At 47.7% G+C, this 23,802-nt stretch overlaps 1 long non-coding RNA gene across 1 annotated transcript in view; it reads right to left on the bottom strand.

Annotated features, from left to right (window-relative positions):
* The window catches only part of LOC134478055 (uncharacterized), a 29,449-nt gene extending 6,467 nt beyond the window's left edge, over positions 1 to 22,982 (bottom strand). The window contains exon 1 of the long non-coding RNA XR_010050398.1: positions 22,777 to 22,982. This is a non-coding gene — a long non-coding RNA (uncharacterized LOC134478055). The remainder of the gene's footprint in view (positions 1 to 22,776) is intronic.
* Positions 22,983 to 23,802: the final 820 nt, after the last annotated feature.

Raw genomic sequence — 23,802 nt, 5'->3', positions numbered from 1 at the left:
AATATACCCATTTCCTACAACTGACTTATGTTTATCCTTCTTTATGGCACAGTAGTACTCCACGGTATATAAATGTCCCATTTTCCCCATCTGTTCATCTGGTGATGCACACATAGGCAGTTTCCAGGATTTAGCTGTTACAAATTTTACTGCTATATACATGCGTATTCCCCTTCCAGGTATCTTCCTGAAAAAGTTAGTCATCATATTGCAGGGACACACTTCATTTTAAATAGTATTGAAAATCTCCAAAATCATTTTTGAGTGAATGTATCACCCTTGCAGATGAAGGAATAAACATTTCCTTTTGATTTATTTTGTTCTGTCTCTGTTTCACAGAGCAGTATCCTGCAGAAACAGCAGAGGTTTGCTACCTTATTAGCATATCTCCAAGGCCTGACAAATCCAAAGGCTGAAGAGCATATGCTCAAGAGCCAGTCAACCAATCCCCTGGTTTCTCTTCTGCCTCCCGTAATTCACGATTGCTCCTCCCAGTTCCATCTGCATGTCCACTGGCCGCCCCCATGCAGCAAGATGCTACCGAACAAGCGAATGTCTCAAAGAGAAGCCAGCTTTCATTGGAATTAATAACTTTTTCCTATCCTGATCTTCTTTTAAATGTTTCTTTCATTTTCTCTTTGCTTAAAAATAAAACACGTTATAGAACTAAAACAGAGCGCTATGAAGCCACATCTGAGGACCCTGGACTCAGGTCCAATCCTGAGCTCGTCACCACCTGCTGTTTCTAACACTTTTGTTCCATGGCAAACTCAACTCATGACTTCCTTTCTTTAAAGATTTCTTTTATCTTCTTAAAAATCTAATTAGCACATTTTATCTTTCCTAAGAATGTTAAGAGTTTTAGCCATAACAAAAGCAACTCTGAAATCAGCCACAATCTTTTAATATCCTCTCTTAATTCGCAGGAGGAATGAGATCATCAGAGCATCACTGACCCCATGAACAAGACAAGGACATCCCAGCGGAGGCAGAGGAAGGAGCCTGGTGGCTAAAACCCTCTGTGTGCTGAGCACATGGGTCAGTCAATTTCTGGAATGAATGGAGAGGGCTGCAGGAGCCCTTCATCTCTGAGTAAGGACCTTGGGATGCTGGGCCCCAAGGTTTCTGGGTCCCCTCTTCCTCAGTCACCTCCACGTCACCAGAACCCAGTTATAGTGGCCAGATCAGGAATTAAACATCAGCTGGAATGAGGAAAGAATATTATTTTTTCTTCTTGAAGAATTTATGGGTATGAGAACATCTTTTGAGGCTGGGTGTGGTGGGGTACACCTGTAATCCCAGCTGTTTGGGAGGCCGAGGCAGGAAGAAGCCCCAGTATAAGACTGGCCAGCCCAAACAACTCTGAGACTTTGTAAGACCCTGTCTCAAACTTTTAAAAGGGAGAGGGGGCTAGGTGTGTAACCTACTGTTCAACCTCTGGTATGTTAGAAAAAAGTCTCATGAAAGGGAATTAGGTTTCTAGAAAGACAGAGCCAATGGGACGCACAGTCATTATTGGTGTCAATGGGGAATTTGTGGAAAGGTCCCTCCTGAATATTAAAATCTGAATGCTCAAGATTCTGCCTAAGGCATGCAGATGACTTATGCACATCTCCTGTATGCTTTAAATTATCTCTAGATACTAGGACAATTCCTAGTACAATCTAAGTGGTTATGCTTTACTATTTAGGGAATAATGGTAAAAATCTGTATGTCTTCAATACACATCTATTTTTAGAAATTCATAGTTAAACCCACTAGTGTGGAATCTATGGATACAAGGCTATCTGCATGGATACAGATAAGTGAGAGAGGATTTATTAGTTCATGTGATGATGCAGGTTGAGGAGACCTCCAAACACCACCTGCAAGCTGGAGATCAAGAGATACCAGTGTCATAGCTCAGTCCAATTCCAAAAACCTCAGGACCAAGGAAGCCAGTGGTACAGAGATCAGTCCAAGGCAAAAGACCTGAGAGCCTGAGGAGCTGAGTCCAGAGCTTGGAGGATCTGGCAAATAAGAAGGAGAAGAAGAGAAGGAGCAGGAGGAGGAAGATAAGAAGAAGGAGGAGGAGAAGAAGAAGGAGGAGGAAGAGAAGAAGGAGGAGGAGGAGGAGGAGAAGAAGGAGGAGGAGGAGGAGGAGGAGAAGAAGGAGGAGGAGGAGGAGGAGGAGAAGAAGGAGGAGGAGGAGGAGGAGAAGGAGGAGGAGAAAAAGGACATCCTACCTACCACCACAAGAAAGCGAAGCCACCTTGTCTTCACCCTTGACCTGCTCAAGTGGTCAGCCAGTCAGATGATGTCCACCTGGTGGGGAGGGGTGATCGTCCTTAGTACCTCTGCCATATGCCCACATAAAACTGCCCAGAAATAACACTGCATCAGCTGAGTGTCCCTGACTCTAGTCACACTGACCCCTAAAACTAACCACTTAATATGCATTATTAAGTTAACATGTGAAGGAGACCCAATTTTGTTACTATCAAGCACAACTCTGATGTTTATCTGAGAAATCAGTACTGTTTGGTCACTTTTAAAGAAAACATTTAAAACAATAGGACTCTCTCATCACCTCTTTCCGATTTTATCCCCTGAAGACTGAGCTACTGCCCATTAGTTAGTGAGCTTTGGGTTCTAAAAGGTGAAGTTGGATTCAGCTGGGATTTCCCACCAACAGAGGTCACTTGGGGGATAAAACAAGACTTCAGAACGCAGCTGTCAACCCACCACCACTCTCATGGAGGACAGCGCCTCGTCCTGCAGGATCTCACAGCTTTCCTGGCGCTGAGTCTCAGAGGATTTGCCCGGGTCTTACCCACATTCCAGGTGAGCTCGGCTGTCTCTGCACTGGCAGCTCCTCTAGTCCACCTTTCCCAGCCCAAGCCCTGCTCTGTGCCAGGCGGACACTTATCTCTGTACGTGCTGGGGCATCTCGGATGCATCTCAAAACTGAACCCATCTCATCCCACCTGCCCCCATGTGTGGCTCATCCTGCCTCTTCCATCGCAGTGAAGGAGCCTGAAAACTGGAACCATCCCCGGCTTTGCCCACAGCCCATCCACACACCGTCAAACCCTGCGCTTTCCCTCTGCAGGTCGCTCTCGGATCCATGCACACACTGCAGGGTCCCGGCAAGCTCTCTCCAAAGGACATCGCGAATCAGCTGTCTCACATGTTTCCAACGCCACCTCACCTCCCCTACTAGGGAACAGACAGTCATCTCCCAGCACTCCATGGAGAGCAACCAGGGCAAAGCCTCCTCACTGCTGGTCTCCAAATAGAGGCCATTTCCCGCAGAGCCCTTGCTGGGGTCTCCCATGCAAGTGACCCCCCATTTTTGTTTAAAGCATCATGAAATTTATTCATAGCACAATTTCTAAATATGACATTTATTTAAATATATGACATCTATTTAAATAATATTAAATATTATTAAATATTATATTAATATTAAATATGATATATTTAAATATATGACATCTATTTAAACCCAACTCTCCCATAAATTATTAACTATTTTGGTGGCACTGTACCCCCAGCACCCAGCCTGTCATCTGGCACAGAATAGGCCTTAAAGGAGGATTTGATCAGTGAATGAAAGAGGGAACTAACGGTGTTTTCCAATAAGTTTTTCTCTCCAACCTCTTTTTAACTGTTAGTGTATGCTAAGTGGGTCCTGCTAAATTGCAAATATAACCTCAGCCCTCTGTTGTTTAAGAATTTTAGCAAAGGAATTGCAAAAATGCTTTCAAATTGTCATATCTGCCACTTCCTAGCAGGGCTCAGGCTACTCTGGGCCTCTCTGGCTAGCAAGACTGACCTGTCCTTTTGCCAATGACCCCTGCTCCTTCCAGAGTCTCCCCCTAGAGAGCCTCCTGCATCCTTCGAACATCGGACCCCAGAACAACTTCCACTTATACTGTGTGGGGAGTTCGGGGTGTGGGGCTTCTTACTGCTGTAAGCAGCAATGTCTTCCTTCCCAGCTTTTGTATGCCTGAGTACCAGCCTGGACCACTCATGCTTACCGCTCTAGGGCTTCCATTATGCTTAGACAGGGAACCGTGGAGCATGTAATTTTATCACATTGGATTAACAGGGTGATAGTCACAAGATCTAGCATCTTGTATCCATGGCAACAGCAGTCAGGGCCCACCCATCAGATGGACGGGCAGTGTCAGCAGAGGGCCCCCCGCAGCTGATGGATGAATGAGGAGGTGGATGAATTAGAGGAAATGCAAACCTCTCCCTTCTCCCTGAGGACTAATAGCAGTAGAGCCAGACGCTGACTCCTGTGCCCATTCCCATGGCCTCCTTGCAGCTGCATCTGAGAGCCTCCCCGCATGCCTGGTGGTGAGCACCCCCAAAAGAGCCCAGCATGCCGGTCTGTGGGGGTTGCAGTCATGGCCTCGGGGCCATGTGTCTGCAGAGGACCCCCTTGAAGCCCATTTCCACCCCCACAGAGAGAGCACATGGGGCTGCAGAGTGATTCAGCTTTGGGGGAGTAATTATCAGGATTTCTTGTCAACTCTGCTCTGTTTTGCTGAGCGGGTAAAAAGATGTATTTGGAACAAAAACAAGTCCAGGACACAGTGCCTGCCGGGAATTAGCTGAGCAGGCAGAGGGCCCTGCCGGTGGACCCTGGCCGCATGGGCTGGCTGCAGGCCCAGCAGCCTGGCACCCGGGCACCGTCTGAGGTTTGAATGCCTTCATCCCAGCAGCTGGCAGAAGTCAGGGAGATCTGAACAGCAGCTCAACCTTTTCCCTTTCTTTTCCCCTCAGCTCATCCAGTGGTCCTGCTGCAAATTTCCCAGCCCATAGGCGTCTGGCTCCAGCTCTGACTTTCAAGCACCCCAGACCCACAAATGCTACTTCCTCGTCAGCTCATCCCGAGAAGCGCCTGGCGTTGTGAACATGCAGCACCTGCAAGACCAAGATCACCACCGCGCTGAGTCATTTATCTCCTGCCAGGGTTTGATTCTTCGTTCCTGCTGTTGCCCCAGTAATACCAGACCTCCGCTGCCTGGTCCCACGAGCGTGGCTGTCCCACGAGGAGTCCAGTGCCACAGGAATGGTGGTGGTGCCCACCTGTTTCCATCTGCCTGGACTTCCTCACACCTCCACTTGCCCTCCAGCCTCCTTCTCCCTCCTTCCTCCCCCACCACACCCCTGCATGCTTCTGTCAGGTGCTCAGAACTGCTCAGGGCAAGCAGGCATGGTGTTGCACATCTGTAATCCCAGGGCTTGAGAGGCTGAGGCAGGAGGACCACCTGGACTACATAGTGAGTTCAAGGTGAGCCTGGAGGACATAGCAAGATGCTGTCTCAAAAAACAAACAAACACAGCTGTTCATGCCTGATCATCACAGGCATCAAGTGCTTTCTGTTTAATTGGTGGAATTTTTAAGAAGAGAATCCTCAGGACTCTGGTTCAGTAAGCCTAGAATAGTATTCAGGGAGTTTTAAATCATTTCTGGTTTCTGTGTCTTTTGGATGTTCACGGGATCAGCGAGTCTGGAGGGCCCCACCTTCAGACGTCACAGCAGTGGAGCAGCCTCTCCAGACCTGGCCGCCTCCCACCTCTCGCTCCCTTTGTTCCCCTCACAGCAAAGCTTGCTCTGACCAAGTGACCTGGTGCTCAGCCAGGCTGGAAGTCCCCTCAGGCTTCCCTTTCATCCTGGTGAAATCCCATGCATCCTCAAGGGCAGGAATCCACCCTCCCAGGCTGGGCCTCTCCTGTATCCTCTTTCCTCTTCCACCCTTTCTGCAAACAGCTCTGCTCTGCCGCCCACTGTGTCCCTGCGCTGCCTGGTTTTCTTTTCACTTGTCACCCCCACCCCCCAACTAGACTCTCAGCTCCCTGCAGCAGATCCAAACCCCAGGTCTCGTGCCCTCACCCAGCGTGGCTCTCATAGTTACCTGAGGTGACAGCTGTCTGAGATTCCCAACTGAAGCAGTACTGTCCATTTCCTCTCCTTAAAACTCTGGATGGAAACTGTCCCTGGGATGTGAGTCATCCCCTCACTCAGGAGCTGTTGGAGAGACTATGGTGTCTCCAGCTGTGAGGCAGCAGAGACCCACATCCACTTAAACCCAACCGTGGAATAACCACACGTCCATGCCAGAGCAGGGAACCCACAATATGCCCACACCTAGTGACAGACTTCACTGTAGCAGATGGTGATAAGTGACTCATTTGAAATATATCACTCAACACGCCAAGCTGAGAAACATACATTTACAACGGCATCTGTAACACACCCAAGAGATTTCTACCAATCCGGAAGACGCTGAGCCCCGAGAGCCGGGTTGGGTCTGCAGGGTCTGCGCATCTGCCATCCAAGGCTGATGACCGAGTCACAGAACTGGATTTGATCCCCTTGGCAGAAAGCACAAAAGGATGAGTCAGAGATTGAGAGCAGAAACATTTTAACTGATGGCGTCAGCACAGATCCATGGCGTTACCGCACAGTCACTAGAAGCCAAGGAAATCTGCACACCGGTTCACAAATCAGCAGGGCGGAATCAGAATCCTGGGGTAGGCACAAGAACGGGGCACAGGATGGAGAGGACAGGACCACAGAGCCCGATGCTTGGCCCAGAGTTCTCCCCCACCAGATGGTTACTTTGTAATAAAATCTGTGGCAAGGTCTTTAAAATGATGAACATGGAATGGTGACTAACAGTCTTCAGAATCTTACTTAGCATAAGTCTAAGAATTTACTCTTATGGGAAGTAACTCCCTTAAAGATTCTCAGTAAATCTGCATAGGAGATTCTCCCATATTCCCCTTCTACAGATGAGCAAACTGAGGCATCCACAGTTTCTTTAACATAATTGTGCAACCGTAAGGCTGCAGTTCAAAACTAAGTGCATTGGCTTTCAGTGCCAATTTCCAGGAAGGATGCTACCTTCTAGTTACTAGCTAGAAAATAATCAACCTGTAAAACTGGAGTTCACAAAGGCCAGCTCCAATCAGCCTACCCTGGCTTTAGGAAAGGAACCAGTACCCCACCACACATCTGACGATATGTGACTCACCCCTGTGACAGTGGCAGAGGCTGATTCTCCCTGCCCTCCCTAATGCTATCCCCCACACGCTTCAGGGAGTGAGCTTCCAACACACTTCTGGGGGACACATTCAAACATGGGAACCCAGCTGGAGGCCCCGTTGACTTATTCCAGAATTCCGCAGCACCAGTTCCCGGGACGGGTCCTGTGTCACCGACCCCTGAGGACTGGGGGTAAATCTCTTGATCTGGTGTCCTCCTTGACCAAAGGGAAAGGACCTGTCACCCCAAGGCCCAGGCTGCTGGACGCTAACCAGGATGAAGGTTTGGGAAGGGGTGGGAAAGAAGAGGTCATGCTTTGGAGATGTGCTATTAGGAGAGAGATTTTTTTCAACTTATTTTGCTTTTCTAGCTGAGGAGTTACGACGCATCTATCCTCAGTTTATTTTTAATGCTTATACAGTGGACGAGCTGAGCCGGCCCTGCCTCAGCTGCCCAGTGTATCATAGTTTTCTCCACCCACTCTTGTTCCTGGGGTGCACTTGTTATCCCAAATTTATTAATAGTCACCACGGCCCCACAGCGAGCTGCTATTCCTTTAATCCAGACACAAAGCAAGCAGGGAGCCTGGTGTTCTCTTGGAGGTTGAAATAAATACAGGAAAAGACAGCGAGTGGGAAGTAGAGTGTCATGTGTGTGTGTGTGTGTGTGTGTGTGTGTGTGTGTGTGAGACGAGGCATAAGAACACACCCAAGAAACAAAATCAGATTGCCTGGTACAAATCCCACCTCTGCTGGCAGAGGAAGAGCCCCCGAGCCCTGCTCTCTGCCACCTCTGTGGTCCACAGTGGTTTAGAAAAACCTGTTCTAGGGGCTGGGGATTTAGCTCAGCGGCACAAGCGCCTGCCTTGCAAGTGCAAGGTCGTGAGTTCGATCCCTGGTACCGATAAAAACAAAAAAGACAAAAAAAAAAAGAAAGAAAGAAAGAAAGAAAAATCTGTTCTGTTCTCTATCACTTTGTGATAATCACATCTGGGCTGCTGGCGGAGGCCGGGAGGAGGAAGCTGAGTGTTCATGGGAATCCTCACAGGCTGGATTCTCCTGGCACTTGGAAGGTTTATGTGGAGGAGGCAGGAACTGCAGAGATCAGTCATCCAGGGTGTGTCACACACCCAGGAGCAAACAAAGAGAAGTGGAAACCGACGAAGAGTTCAGTATTGGCCATTCAGGAACCCCGGGAGCCTCTCGAGTTGGGATGTCTCCCTGCACATGCTTGTATTACATTGCCTGGACAGAAAGTTAAGGGAAAGCACACAGTCACTTGATTACTATTATTATTATCGAGAAATCCCCAAGTGGTCCTTTTTTTATTAGTACAGTGCATACCTGCAGCACATGGTAATTACGGTCACTGTGAGGGTGGAGCATGCTCGGAACACGTGTCATACTTTCCTTGTCCCCTCCCCTCCTCTCCTTCCCTGCTCCTTCCCATTCGCAAAAGCTCTATTTCCATTCTTTTGTCTCCAATTCTCTCTGCAGGTGCTGCCTTCAACTCCCTCTGCACCCAAAGCAGGATTCCATCGCAGTGTCACCATCCTTCATCCTGTTCCACACCCGGGTGTCAAATGGCCTGAGCTCCCTGCCTGCTGCACCAGCCCACTGAGGCAGACAAACTCCTAAGTGGTTTGTCAAGCTTGTCAGAGGCTCCTGCCACCCTGCCCAGGCCACAGTGGCTGACTTCCCCAAGTGACCCCACTCCCAAAAGTCTCCCATGCTTTTGAGCAGGCACAAGGAGTTTGGGTTTCCCAGGGGGGCCGAGTGTGTGTTAGCTGAGCAGGGATTGGTTTAGCTCATTGGACTTAATTATCCCCCTTAATTATCGCTGATCACACCCCTGCACTGCTGTGTCTGCCAGAGCTGTGGTTCCTGGGCCTGACTGCGAACTAAAACCAGAGGAGGACTGTCCCCCACCATGACTAGGGTGACAGTCCTCTGAGAGTCAGACCAGGTCCTGAGGTTTCTAGTGAGCTCACCGGGTGATTCCTTGTGTGGTTGAGACTGGCAGCCACCAGCAAGAGCAGGCCCTTGTACTGCAGGAGGGATGCTCCCAGGAAGGTCCATAATGAGGACAGAGGGAGCAGAGCACACAGGCACAGCCCGCAGGAGTCTGGTTAGCCACAGGACAGTCACGGAAGGCATGAGGGGTCACTACAGAGGACAGCAGGGCTCTCAAGAGCCAAAGCAAGAAATTGAAAACTCAAATAAACAAACACAGGGCTCACAGACAGACAGCATCTGTCATTGCCAGCAACCGCCACCAGCAGCTGAGGAACGGGATGTTGTCCCCAGCAACCTGCCCTGATGGAAACCATCTCAAGCCCAGCCAGCCAGCAGACAGGTTGACTCCAAGTCCCTCCCCACTCGGATCCAGCCCTGCAGCCTGCATTTCTCCAGCAGATAAAGACAGAGCAGGCCAGGCTTTGCAGACTGGTATGGTTGATACCTTGGGTCAACTTCAGAAGCTTAGAAGTTTAACTAAGTGAGTCAGGAGGGGGCCAGGGTCCTTCACTTTGTAAACATCCTCAGCCTGTGCAGGAGGAGGGCAGAGGGATGGTGTGAGTGCTACACCTGCCCTGAGGAGTGGTGGCCTGCTTACAATAGAAGGGAGGAGAAGAGCCTTGCTCTCCCTCTTTTTTGCTCTGGCTGCTTTTGCTGTTTGCTGCCACCTTGAAATGTTGCCCCTGCACCACGTCATTTTGTCTTGGAGCCAGCTGAGTATGGACTGAACCCTCCACACACTGTGAGCTAACTAAACCTTTCCTTCCTTAATCTTGGGTGGTGGGTATTTCGTCTCGGCAGTGAGAGAAAAGTAACTAAGACGGGGGCACAGTGACAAATGCGCTCCTAAAAGCTTTCCCTTGGTGCACAACACTCAAGAGCCCTCCTCTGCCTCAGCCTTGCTCTTACTTCCGGGTTTCTGAGCAGCTGGAGTCTTGGCCTCGGGTTCCCTGACGACAGAGCTGCAGCACAAGGGCTTACCCTGGCCACACCACGCCATTTTTGGAAGCCCAGAGCCATTGCCAGAGGCATCCACCAACTTCAGCTCTGCTCTTCCTGCGCCATGGCCGGCCCTGGACAGCACACACGCACTGCAGGCTGGAGAGAGCCCAGCCACACGCAGTCCCAGACAACAGTCACAGCCATTCCCCAGTCCCTACCACCCCAGACCTACAAGGGTCGCTGATCACACCCCTGCACTGCTGCATCCTTCACAGCTGAGAAAAGTCTCGAGAAATTCAGTGTGCCTTCTCCAGAATCCCGCAGCCAGAGTCGCTGGGGCTCCAGTATTGCAATAAACAGGCTTTTTCCAAGCACTGGGATAGGAGTGTATTTGTCACAGTGAAATAACTTTGATACTTTAAAAAATAGAAGCTCCAAATCACTTATGAGTTTGGTGTAAGATCAGTGATTCAATTATTCAATTAAGGAAAATAAAACCCTTTGTCCAAACTGGAAGTCTAAATAGGTCTCTACCTGAGCAAGCCAGAATGAATCACTATAGCGTGGTCTCTGGGAAGATTCCATTTGAAGAACAAGTCTTATTCTGTGTGTGTGTGTTTTTTAACTTTCAAACAAATAAGATAAAAGAGATAATATAAAAATGAATACAGGAACAGGGCATGGTAGCACACACCTGCAATCCCAGCACTCAGGAGGCTGAGACAGGAGGATTACTTTGAGTTTGAGGCCAGCCTGGGCTACAAAGTAAGTTCAATGCCAGCCTGAACTGCAGAGCAAGACCTTGTCTCAAAAAGAAAAAACAAAAGGGTTGGATGCAGGAGCCCCACCCTGGCTTCCTCATCCTCACTTAATGAAAGCAACGAGAACAAGAGCAGGCGACGTTCCCTCTTAGAAACCACAGCAGCACCTTCAGCTCTGAGGTTACTCGGCCACTGCTGCTGTAACAAAACATCACAGACTCACACAGCAGAATATCTGTTCTTCCCAGGCTGACCGTCTCGGCAGCCCAAAGTCCAGCAGGAGAGCAGCTTTGGTGGCCACCCCTCTCCTTGGCTTTTGGGTGGCGTCTTCTCACGGTGTCTTCACGGGGCACCGTCCCCTGGCCGCCCGTCTACACTGGCGATCCCCTCTCAAGCACACCCATCATCCTGGATTAGTGCTCACGCTGGGGACCTCAGTTCACATTAATTAGCTTATTAATGGCCCTCCTCTGATGTCAGACCCAGGAGGTGGCCCCAGCTTGTCTCCTCCTCTGCCACCTGGAATCCTTGCAGAAGGGCGAAAGGGCTGCGTGGCCCTCTTCCTCATGGCTGGGACCCCTCACTCCCTGAGCCTTTGGGCTTGCAGGCTTCAGGACACCCAGCCCCATTCTCCAGCAGCCCTGCTTTTCTGTTCTAATTTCTCTAGACCATATTTCTGGAGCCCCCTCTCCCCTGCCCTGCTATATTTTAGGTAGGAGCCAGCCTGGGCCTAGTGCCTTCGGCGGCGAGGTCCCACTAGGGGTGCTCTTCAGTGCCACTCCCATCCGGACAGACCTCAGTGCTGCCTCCCCTCTCTCTGGTGAGGAGGGGTTGAGCTCCTATCCTGCTTCAGCTCTTTGAAGTCAGGGTGCCCGGGGAACAAGCAGCCCCCAGGTACCCAGCGCTTGCTAACACCATAACAGCGAGCTCTTCCTCAGCTTTGTGGGGCGTCCTGAGGTCTGCTCGCTGTGCACCTCACTCTAGCCTTCACGCACTCAGAGGACACTTTTCCTAATTGTGTGTGAAACACACAGAACGAGATGGGAAGGGGGCACAGAGGAACCGTAGGGCCTCAGCAGTGTCTTAACCTGCGTGCTCCTAACCCCAGGCATTCGGGCAGTGAGCACAGAGTGGGCACTGCTCACCTTTCTAGTGCCTAGCACTGCAGTAACCACCCCGACAAACAGGCACCGTGCCGTAACACCGAGCAGCTCGCGTGTCTATCAAGATGAAGAAAACGTGGCATTTATGTACCCTGCAGTCCCACTATGGCACAAAGAAGGGTACACATGAGCCCTGTGTGGGAAATGATGCACCTTAAGAGCATAAGGGTAAGGGAAATAAATCAGATACCCACACTTAAGCACCGCATGGTTGCTCTTATTTGAGAAAACCGAAGTATAAATTAAAGAGCAAAGTAAAGGGTAGGTGACAGGAAACAAGGAGATGTCTTTTTTACAAGGGAGACAGGGACCAAGAGATGCAAGGAGGGAGGAGGGTGAGAGGGGACACAGAGCCCAAGGACGCACGCCCACGGCAGCTCCCCTGGAGGAAGCCTTGTGTGCTGCCAACGTGGACTAATGGAAATAAAAATCTAAAAAAAAAAACATAAAATGTGACTTGGGCTATTCTCTCTGTAAGAAGACAGACGAGGACACTAAAGACATTTGGAAAGTGGCAGAACATAAAGTCTCACTGTCCGCTTCCCGACGCTGCCCACCGCTGGTTTCCCACAGGCCCGCCCTGCACCCCACTTTCCCGCAAGCCCGGCTGGTACATGTCCCCCACAAGCTGGTGGCTCCGAGTTTTACTTTCAGGGCTACGGATTTTCCCCCACAGTTACGCAGAGTTTATTGCAAGGCGGTTATTGGGAAGGAGCTCATGCTCTAGGTCCTGGCAGACCGGACCCCGCTGGGCTTATTTACATCCAAGTTCCATGCCACCCATGCCACAGGGGGACTCCAGAGAGAGAAGAGAGCGGATCCCCAGAGGGTCCAGTTTCAGCCCCCTGGCTGACAGTCAGAGATCTGCTTTTTGGTTTATGAGGCTCCTTGCTCCTAAGCAAGCTGCGTTTAAAACCGAGTGCTCTGCAGGCCAGGCCTGGTGCCTCTGCTTCCAGACAAACCTGCGGTCGTGAATAACAGTTAATAAGGGCCTGTCAGAGCTTTGCACCAAATCTGTTAAATTTTGATTTTTAACACCACTGTGTGGTACTCTAAACATGAAAAGAGAGAGAAGAGATGGCGGCAGCGCTCTCCCAAAGAGAGCTGGGTAATCCTGGGTAAGCATTTTCTACTCCATGAAAAGTGGGTTTCTTGCACAAAGGAATATTTAGCTTCTGATGTACCCGGATTCTACTGTCTCACTGGTTTCATGCTTTGAGTGACCTGGCAAATAACTTTGCTGCTCTAAGACTTGAATTCCCACCCTTTGCCATAGGAACCCCTCCTCGCAAGGCTCAGGGTTAAATGTGACCATGTGCAAAGGATGTGGCTCGCAGCAAGTGCTCAGGAAACCTTAGTGAATGAAGAGGTGGAGGATGGTTAGGACCTACATCTCACTAAGGAAAGGCACAGAAACAACTCCATGCCCAGGAAATGCGTTCTTTGAGGAATGAATGGCTCAAGGGCCTCTTTGCAGGGACAGCCTGTGGGCTGCCTTTGCCAAGCGCTGCCGCCAGCTCTCAAAAGCTCTCTCCAGGGCTGAGGGCTCTCTGGGCCTGACACGTGACCTTCTGGGTCGCTTCTCCAGTGTTTCAGGTGGCTGTTTCTCATCAGAGATCAGGGCAGGAAGAAACACGACTCCCTCACCCCAGCTACGAGTCCTGTCAGGAAGACAAAAGAGAACCCTGCTCAGATATTGAACCTCTATTCTATTTTTAGCTCATATGCTCAACAACTCTCAGCACCAACTGGCCCAAGATGAATCCTCCTGACGCTCAGACTCTTGCAAGGAGCCTTGCACTTTAGAGACAGCCAGTGCTTTCTAACTAGGTGACAAGTTCTATGAATAAAGTCAGATTCCGTACTCAAACCCTCCTCAGCCCTGTTCCCTACACCTCTCTGGGCCTAACACCCACCAATCATTAATATTACCTCTGCGAACTGGCCCAGGTCTACTGCTTACTGAGCCTGGATCATGTTCCTGTGCATTCTTCTCACTAGGCTGTGGTCCAGTTTCTCCACCTCACCCATCCCCTTCTATTAGGCGTCCACCTGTTCTTCAGGAGCTATTAGCTCTGGGGAGCTCTCGCCTACCCACCCAGCTGTGGCGTTACTCGCCCACTTTCAGCCAGTGCTTTTATAATTGTTCTTTTCATTTGCTGCTTAACTATAATGGTTACTTCTGGGCTCATCTCTATCCGCAAATCCCCACCATTACTAATTATCACATCCCTCAGGGCTGGGAGGACCACAAGTGCCAGTCCTTGCAGTGTACACACCCAAATATTTGTTGGATTTGGTGGTTGCCAGGGACCACCTGGAAGACTCTCCTTGAAAGAAGAGCAGTGGTCTCCATTTTGGCTAAGCCTGGCCCTGTTTCCATGTGTTGATGTGTGCAGAGCTGGCTAAGTCTTCTCTTTGTCTTCTCCACTGACTTTAAGCAATGCACATGGGTCTAGGCAAGGCGCTGATGTGTAGTCGTTAAAGCAATGTGACGGGTCAGTGAAGCCCTACCCGTAGCTCCCAAATGATATGTGTGAGCTAGGCCAAGTGTCACCGTGCTGTCAGCTGAGAATGAGCTTCAAGGAAAGAGGCTATGACTTTCCAGGGCTTGAAAAAGTACACATCGAACTGAAACGCTGATCCGAGAACACTACACACCACTCCCATCTGCAATATGCAGATTACACTTCCTGATGATTTCAGGTCTCCTACCCAGCCCAGCTCCCAGCACTTACCTACTTCCACCACGCGCATGGTCCCTCATTCCCAAGCCAGCCCCCTCTTCACAAATTAATAAAATCTGGGTTTGTCCTTGGCTGGAGACCTTTGTTCCAGTTAGCCCTTATTCTGGCTGAACTTAGGACCCCCTTGGCTCCCCATAACTACAGATATGCCTTAGTGTCTTTATTCTTGCCGTGTGTCACACTGGAAGTGGTAGATTGGAATTAACTCATTGGAATTCCAGCAACTTTCTCTTGGGATTACAAATGTGGCATCTTCTGGACCTCGACAAGGTCCTGAAGGGCTGTCCACAGGTTACACTTAGGTGCATCTAGAAACCACATCATGAATTTTTAATGATTTTTGGTTTTAAAATTAAATTCAATAAAGTAATACTTTTCCAAACAGTTTTTTTTTTCACTGTTCTTAAAAGATGACACCAACAAACGAAATGTACAGACTTTTCTGAAAAGTCAAGGCGCAGACACGGGGATCCAAGAGAACAGTAGAACAGCGGTCCACGTGATAGGGCCTCAGAGGGTGAGCAGAACACACAGCAGACATAGCAGCTTAGTTTGGGACCTCATCTGAAGGGGTGGGGTTACAGTTTATGTCTAGATTTCCCCTAAAGCCTCATGTAACCATAAGCAGGTCCTTTGGGAGGTGAATGGATTATAGGGTCATCACAGCTGAGCAGGTGCTAGGTGGGCCTAGTCAGAAGAGGCAGGTCACTGTGGACATGACCCAGATTATATCACCCTTCACTTGACTCTCTCTGCTTCCTGTCCACCATGCCATGAGCAGCTCTCCTCCGCCAGACCCCTCTGCCTTACCATTCTACCTTGGACCTAGCCAAACACAGGCTGAAAAGTGACCAAATACAAACTTCTCCACAATTGTGGGGATGGGCTTTTTTGTCCCAGCAGCACGAAAAGTAACTAAGACACAGAGTCATATGATGCCTTTGCAGCATCGTGACAGCAGTCTGCCCAACTGAGCCCTGCCTTACAGTAGGCGCCTGGCTGTGCTCTTGACCTTAGGTTCCCAGTCAGCAGCACAGTAGAGTCACCCAGGTGCCTGAGAAGCACATTCTCAAACCGCCGAATTCAGGATGGGGGACTGGGATTGTTTAGTGATTGTTTTGTCAGCTCCCCAGGTGACTCCAACATGCGACCAGGGTTGGTGACCAATGAATTCATCAGCCTCAGCAAAAGCTGTCACCCCTCAGTCCCTCACCTTCTCTGTTTCTTTCCCTCTCCTCTTCTTCTTCCTTCGTTCACCCCAACCCTGAGTTGGAATTTCTACTCAATGAGCACAATGGAAGTGTCCTCAGCCAGGGAGCCTCACCACCACTGTGCCACAAGAGACCTGAAGCTATGTCTGCAGATACAGATGATTGTCTGGGGAAGCAGCACCTCTGGGGTGTAAACCTAGTAACCCTGAATGGCACTAGGTGTCCAAGAGTGTGAGGGACAGCCCCTCGCAGCAAAGGTCAGTAGTGCCTTGGTCTGCAGAGGGGGACCAGGCACTGGAGTAGCCTTCGGGCAGTGACTTCTCAGTCAGCCACAGGGAGAAGGGGACAGTGCACACGCTTTGGACTCCAGCCCACAGCACAGGCTTTGGACCAGCTGCAGAGAATTTTCCTCATATTCCACATTGGGTAGTAATCTGCTCTTATCAAAATAAGCCAGATATGAGGAAGGGCTAACACCATGAATAACCCGAATTCCAAAGAGACAGGGGTGGGAAAAGACAGGGGTGAATGTTATTTGTAAAGCCCATAAACTCAGCAGGTATACTGTGTAGCAGTGCAAGACTATTAGCCCATGAAAAATTAATTCTAGTTTTCATTCAGTAGCAATCGACATTAAAAAAAAAAAAAAAGGAAGAAAGAAAACCACTCAAGTAATTTTGAACAGCACATCCCAGCCAGCACCACTTGGTTGACTGTCTGGGGAAGGTGCTGTCAATCTCCAAGCCTGTGAAGCAGAAAAACAGTAATTTCAAAGCACTTGCAAATCGCCCAAACGGCGGCTTGTTTTCTGTTCTTTTTTCCCATTTAAGAGCATTCAAGAGTCAGCTCGACGGAAAGCACTCTTCTGAAAATTTGAAGATGGAAGGTTTATTGGTTCTCTGCAGACCAGAAGAGAGGAAATAAGGCAGTGACCACAAAGCAAATGAAGTGTGCGTTCCCCCTCTCACCCTAATGAATGGAGCAGCCAGAGGACGCGGCCCTGCAGACAGGGAAAATGAGCTGCATGGACTCGCTTTCAGGCTGCAAGTGACAGGCGCCACTCCATTCCAACAAATAATAACGCCTGCCTCGTGAGATGTGTGGGTATCTGCCCACGCAGACTGAAACTGCCACTCCAAAAGCCAATCCTCAGACTTCGGGTTCCCAGAGAGCTGGGGCACCATCCACCGGGAGGGGAAGACTTGGGTCTCCCTCGTGGGACAAGTGTCAGCAGCAGCGTGTGAATATGGTTTAAGGTGCCACCCCTGGAGGGAGAATGGGAACCCATTCCCGTAAAGAAATCTTCAAATTAGAGTCACATTCTTGTCACCTTGCTGAACAAACCACAGAGAGGAAGAACCAGCCATCAGAGAAGACCCAGCTCGGGGCTGTTTTTGCTGTGTCTCTTCCCAGAGTTCCCTCCCTTGTTCCATTTCATCAGAGTCCTTTGGTTCCTGAGAATGCCAGAAAGACAGGGAGACAGATGTTCTGTAAAAGAAAAGTGACCAAGAGATGCGAGGAGACGAGGGAAGGAACAGAAGGAGCTCTGCAAAGAATTAAGATGGGTTACACACATGCGCCAGCTCCGCTCAGGGAAGGTGATCCTTACACTCTGCACACGTGTACTGATCAGAATAAAAATGAAGAACACCAAGAAGTGTTAAATATCAATCTGATGCACAGATCGAAGTGTTCTCCACCTAATTGGTTCCACCCTGGAGCTCAAGCCAGTAAAGGCTGCTGCCAGCACCCTAATGGCTCAGTTTCACTCCACGGCTCTTACTCTGAGAGTCCCCAAGACTGCTCACAGAATTCCTGGTTGCTTTTATTTCTACTTGTATTTTACATTTAAAAACTTAAAATACATATATTTAGGTATGTACACATATGTGAGGTGTTCTGATACATGTACACACTGATAAATGGCTGCATTAGACAGATTAACATAAGTTTTCCCTCACATTCTTATTTTTGTGGTGAGAACACGTAACATCTACTCCTCGTAATAGTTGACTATGTACTCAACACATTGTTTTTAACCATAGCTATCATGTTATGCACTGGATCTCTTGAACCTAGGTTTTTTTTATCTACCTGAAATTTTCTGCTCTTTGACCAATGTCCCTCCCACCTTCTTCCCCTCTGCCCAGTCCATGTGGAATAATATTCTACTCTCTACTTCTGAGTTTAGCACTTAGATAGCACTTATGATTGAGATCACCTGTTACTTGTCTTTTTCTGTGCCTTATCATTTAACATAGAGTCCTCGAAGTTCATCCATGTTAACATAAATGACAACACTTTCTTCTTCTTACAGGTCAAATATTATTCTAGTGTGCATGGACATGCATGTATACACTTACCCACATACTCCTACATTATATATATATAATTTCTTCACTCATTCACTTTTTTGATGGATCTCCCCCCGAGATTGATTACCAATTCCATATCTTGGCCATGGAAATACTTTAATGAGCATGGTAGAATCCACAACATCTTAAAGCTAAGGGATTCTAAGAGAAACTATGCCTTCCTATGAAGTAAGCACCACCATGCAGACTGGAAAGAGCCTTAGCCAGAAGAGAAACTGTGCCTTCCAGCCTTCCGGTGAGCTAGCTGGTGCTGAGAACCCAGGAGAGTACAGCACCCTCCCCACACACTGATTCAGAGGACTTGGGGTGAGATAATAGTAACTGAGGGGAAGCTTGATGCTTATGTGGTTTGGTTCTGGGTCTGGTCATCAGGACATCTACATGGAGGATGGCCACATGCATTGTGTCAATTGTGGGGTATTTCCTCCTATTTTATTTTTGAAATCCAAAGTTTTGTTCCATTTTTCTGTTTTGTTTTATTCTTGTGTCTGGTAACCTGAGCAACTATTTTGACAATAACAGTGTGCAATACTGTTCTCACTGTTTTGTTTTGATTTATTATTTTACTTTATTCAGTATTATATTTTGATTAGTTTTGTTGTTTTGCTTTGTTTTGTTTTGTTTTGTTTTGTTTGAATTTGCTATGTTTCATGGTATGGACAATTACTGTGAAGATAGTAAGATAGATTATGGTAGCCATTGTTGATTTCGTATTGTCCTGTTTTGGAGTTCTACCACTTACACTGGTGTGTTTTGATTGGATTTATTCTGCTTTGTTGGGTTTTATTCTCTTAAAAATAAAAAAAAAAAAAAAAAGGAATTCTGTTAGATGGACCCAATAAGATTCTACTGAAGGCCAAGGTGATAAGATATTGAGGGAGGGGGGAAAGGAATTTGAGTGGATATCAAAGGTGAGAGATTTTCGTTTCACTGAGCCAGCAGAATTCATAACTGGACTAAATGGGCCAACCACAGAGTTCAAGATTAAGACCCTGAAGGCTTAGCAAAGCCTGACTAGAGTAAGATCAGTGGGAGAGTTTTGTCATATCAAGGAGGAGCTGGTTTACATCTCAAAAGCCCCCAAAAGTCCCATGTGTTAAAGCATGGTCCCCAGCCCAGGGCAGTTATGGGGTGTGGGTTGCAGTGGGGAGAAGTTGTGTCCCTGGGGCACGTCTCCAAGCTAACATTTCTATTTCTCTCTGTTTCCCAGCTTCACTGAGGGGAGTAGTTCTCTGCTGTGTGCTCCCTCCTGATGTACTGAGCCACCACAGGCCCAAAACAGTGGGACAGACAACCCCAAAACCTCTCAAACCATGCCCTAAAATAAGGATATCTCCCTTTTTTCCTTTGGTGCTGGGGACCAAGCCGAGCACCTCACACACAGTAGGCAAATATTCCAGGCCAGGTCTAAACCTAGCCTGATTTTAACTTAATCAACTCAGGGATTTTGTCATAGTTATGAGAAACCAACACAGAAGAAAATCAAAATGGAGTATTCACAGCTCAGGATACTAAAATTGGAGCTGGGAGGCATTTGTCAAATCTGACCTCGGAGGTGCCTGCAGCTGGGCTTTTGAACTGGATTGTAGTTCCCCATCTCTGTGAGAGCTAACCTTTGGACTGGACCAAACAGCAGTTTCCTGAAATTGTTTTAACATCTGACCTTCAGTCAGCAGGACTCCTTCCCCCAAACTACCCTGATACCTCCTCTGTACAAGACAACCTAACTCTTGCTGGACCCAATCAGAATTCATAAGCAATATGGCTTCTAGTGCATCTTTGTGGTTTAAATCTATAAATAAAACCACCATTTTGTAAGACCCTAATCTTAATAATTGCTTAATTATCTTAATAACCCTAATAATTGCTTAATAATCTTAATAACCCTAAACTTAAATAATTGCTTAAATCTATTTTCTCAAATTACAGTCCTAGTTAGCCCCAGATAAATGTAATTTCTTTTGTTCTTACTAGATTTATTTTACTGTTTATCAAAACCATAAAGTATTTATGGCTTCAGGTCTCAAGAAGCCAGATGGAAGGTCTTCATCTTCCCAACCAATTAATGAAAATAATGGTTATTTTATAATGTCACTGTGAGGATTAAAATGAGAAAATGCTTGTAAAGGGGGAGGCACAGTGGCCAGTCCATGGGAAATATATAAGGGAGATTCTCCTTTTGTGTTTCCTTCTCATATCTCTCTAAGGATTTCATCAGATAAAATCTGACCTTGTCCTCAGTTTACTGCATTTGAGAAATTACCACCCCCATATTACTTAGGTAGCTAAGAACCATAAAAATATTCCCTCCCTCTATTTGGATACTAACTGAAGAACTGATACTGAAAGGGAAAAACTATGCAAAAGAAATTTCTTTTTAAAACTTTATTCTTTTGAAACTGCCTAGCTCTGTAACTGCTTCATGGCTTTATAACTACTTTCTTGACTCCTGAACATACAAAATGCCTGATTGTACCTTTACACCAAGCTTCATGAACTGATGATCATTAATCTACCCTTGTAACTGATGATCTCACCCTGCTAGCTAATCAGAAGAACTGCCAGACTGCTCTGTCTTACCTTTGCATCTCCTTTGTACCTCCCACTTCTGCATCACATAAAAGCTTGCTGAATGAATATGTGAGTTGAAAGGACAGCATAAGTGATAGGCTGCTCTGTCTGTCATAATAGAGGCCTCACACCCTCCATAGCTAAGTTGCAGCTAAGTCCCCACAAGGGCATCTGAATGGTCTCTCTCTGAGGGACACTTATTCTTTGTCTATTAAGCCATTATTCAAGGGCACACAGCATACACCATAGGCGGACAGCATGGGAGATAATTAGTTAAAACTCACAGTCCCTGGCCAGAGAAAAAGAGGCTTTAACAGAGTTAAAAGTGATGTCATGAAAAGCACAAACAAACATCCAGCCACACATCAGCCTGATAGACTGTTAGTCACCTCTGGCCAGATCTCCATGCTGTCAACAACACAAAAAAGATGCCTTCCCCTGCTTGTGAGTTGCTCCCATAAGCTGCTCCAACTGTGAAAATCCTGAGACAAAAGGCCAGCTCACTTGGACTCAAATACCATAAGAGATTGAAAACTCTCCCACGTAGACTCCACACCTGTGTCCTGCATGACAAGAAAGGCATCCTAGTCATCAAAACAAACCCAGGAGGCCATCTGAGAGGCTCTCAGATTCCATCCAAGCCAGAAAAGCCCTATCCTGTCCTCCTTGGGGACCCCAGGTCCAACCTGCCTCCTCTTTACATTCACCAACCCCAAGCTGCTCAGCCAGCCTCCACGTCACCACCACCAGGTCTGCCTCCTGTACCACATCCTTCTGCTCTACTGCCAGCAATTCCTCCTCATTCTGTTTAATACTGAAGAAAGCTGTTGTACTTTATATTGGGTGTAAGCCTGGTTAAAGTTAAAAGTCCCCACCACTGTGGTTGATCTTGATGCTAGGGTGAACACAGTCCTCCCCTGAGAATGTCCAAACTGTCCCAAGGAAATCCCCACCTGCATCGAACAGTACACTTCTCCTGCCTGTAAAAGCCACTTCAGGGTCTCCCAGCTGCTAATGGCCCTCCATATATGTTGCCTCAGTTTTGTGCGTCCCACAGCCTGCTGGTACACCGGCCTAAGAATGCCCTCTTTTGCCTTCAGCTGGATCCAGTCAGTCAGCCCCTGTTTGCAACTGACCTGGACTCAACCTCCCAGAGGTTCAAAAACTTGTTTACCCTGCTCAGAGATGCCCTCACAGCTGACCTCACTGATTTCCCAGAATGACACCTAAGCTGTGGAAAGACACAAAAGCTCTGCTACAATATCTGGCATAAACTGGTTATTTCTGGGTCTTTTTTAGGCTTTAATCCAGTCCTTTCTTTCCTGCCCCACCCTGCTGGCCATGGTTTCTTGCTTTTTGTCCTCCTAAACTCTGTGGACAGTTGACCCAGAGAAATACAAGACAAACAGTAAGGCTCTTTTCCTGACTCTTTGTACAGTTTTGTTAGCTGGACTTGTTATTTTAAATTGTCTTCTTCATCTAACAAGCCTAGGGCTATCAGTTATAATTAGAAAATGTTTGTTGTTACTAATGTGCTGACATTTAATATTGGGGTCTGGATTCTGGCTCTGCTTAATTTAACCATGGGAAATAAAATTGCCAAAACCTAAGCTCCTGTTGAGTTTTGCTTGGTAAAAACTGACACCTGGGAGGTAATTCAGCCCAAAGTCTGGAAAGGACAAGGCTCAATAATTGTCATACTTGATCTTTGCCAAATTATTACAATTCCAGACTTATAGACACCCTCTTGTCAGAAAGGGCCTAGAGGACCCCAGGGAGAATCTGCCCTGGAGGTCTTTGATTTCTTTGTAGGCCCAGGAAACAAATATGGAGGACACACAGGCCTCAGCTGAAACACAACTGCCCCTCCTGGGCATGTGTGCCCACAGCCACCCACATGGGGAGAGGTGGCAATGATGACAGAAACAGACACCTTACAGTCATACCTCAAGACCAACAGGAGAAAACTGCTGCTCCTATGCTGGTAAGTCTGGAATGGTCCGAGAAGGCCTGAAACAATGACAAGAGAGATTAAATAGCTGAGCTCAAGGACAAAACTAGAAACAGGGATGATTCCAGGGTCTCTCTGCTCTGGGACCATGGCTTTTGGGACTCCTGAGGCTTTCATGTTAATTCCTGCAGTAGTTCCCTGCCTGATTAACTGGATTTCGTAAGTTAAGAACTGCCCCTCTTATGCAACTTTAGATAAAAAGAACAACCCCAGCTCTGGAAAAGATTTTTCTGAGTAATGACAAGAGGGAAAAATGAAAGGAGAAAATTGTACAAGAGAAATTATTCCTTTAAAAACTTTGTTCTTTTGAAATTGCCTTGTTCTGTAATTGCTTCATGGCTTTGTAATTACTTTCTTGACTCTTAACCACAAAAGCATAACTGAACATACAAAATACCTGACTGTGCTGTTGTACCAAGCTTCATGAACTGATGATCATTAATCCACCCTTGTAACCGATGATCTCGCCCTGCTAGCTAGTCAGAAGAACTGCCAGGCTGTGCTCTCTCACCTTTGTACCTCTGTTATGGTTTGTGTCTGGATGTCTCCACAAAGCTTCATGCAGTCATGGCTTCTAGAATTTGTGATTTATTCAGGATCCAGTACTGGGATTTTGAGTGGGAGTGCCACACCCATTCTAGGGCAGGTGGCCTACATACAACATAAGGGACAGAAAGTTTTCTCTATCTCTTCCCCTTTTGCCCTTTTTTCCCACTTTGCTTATGTTGCTCTTGCTGTCTTCTGCTGCCATAAACAATTGCCCTCTGCCAGACCACTCCACCGTGGAGCCAGCTGAGTATGGACTGAAACCTCCACAAACTGTGAGCCAAATGAACCTTTCCTTCCTTCATTTTGGATGTCAAGTATTTTGTCTCAGCAATGAGAGAAAAATAACTAAGATGGGGACACAGTGACAAATGCACTCCTAAAAACAACAGAAAGTAACCAACACAACCTCTTT

Source organism: Cavia porcellus, unplaced genomic scaffold (assembly GCF_034190915.1).
Source record: "Cavia porcellus strain 051 isolate PalLab524CR breed Dunkin Hartley unplaced genomic scaffold, mCavPor4.1 scaffold_11, whole genome shotgun sequence".
In the NCBI taxonomy this organism is placed as follows: domain Eukaryota; kingdom Metazoa; phylum Chordata; class Mammalia; order Rodentia; family Caviidae; genus Cavia; species Cavia porcellus.
The sequence above is the reverse complement of the archived record's forward strand: the minus strand, read 5'-3'. Positions and strand labels throughout refer to the sequence as shown.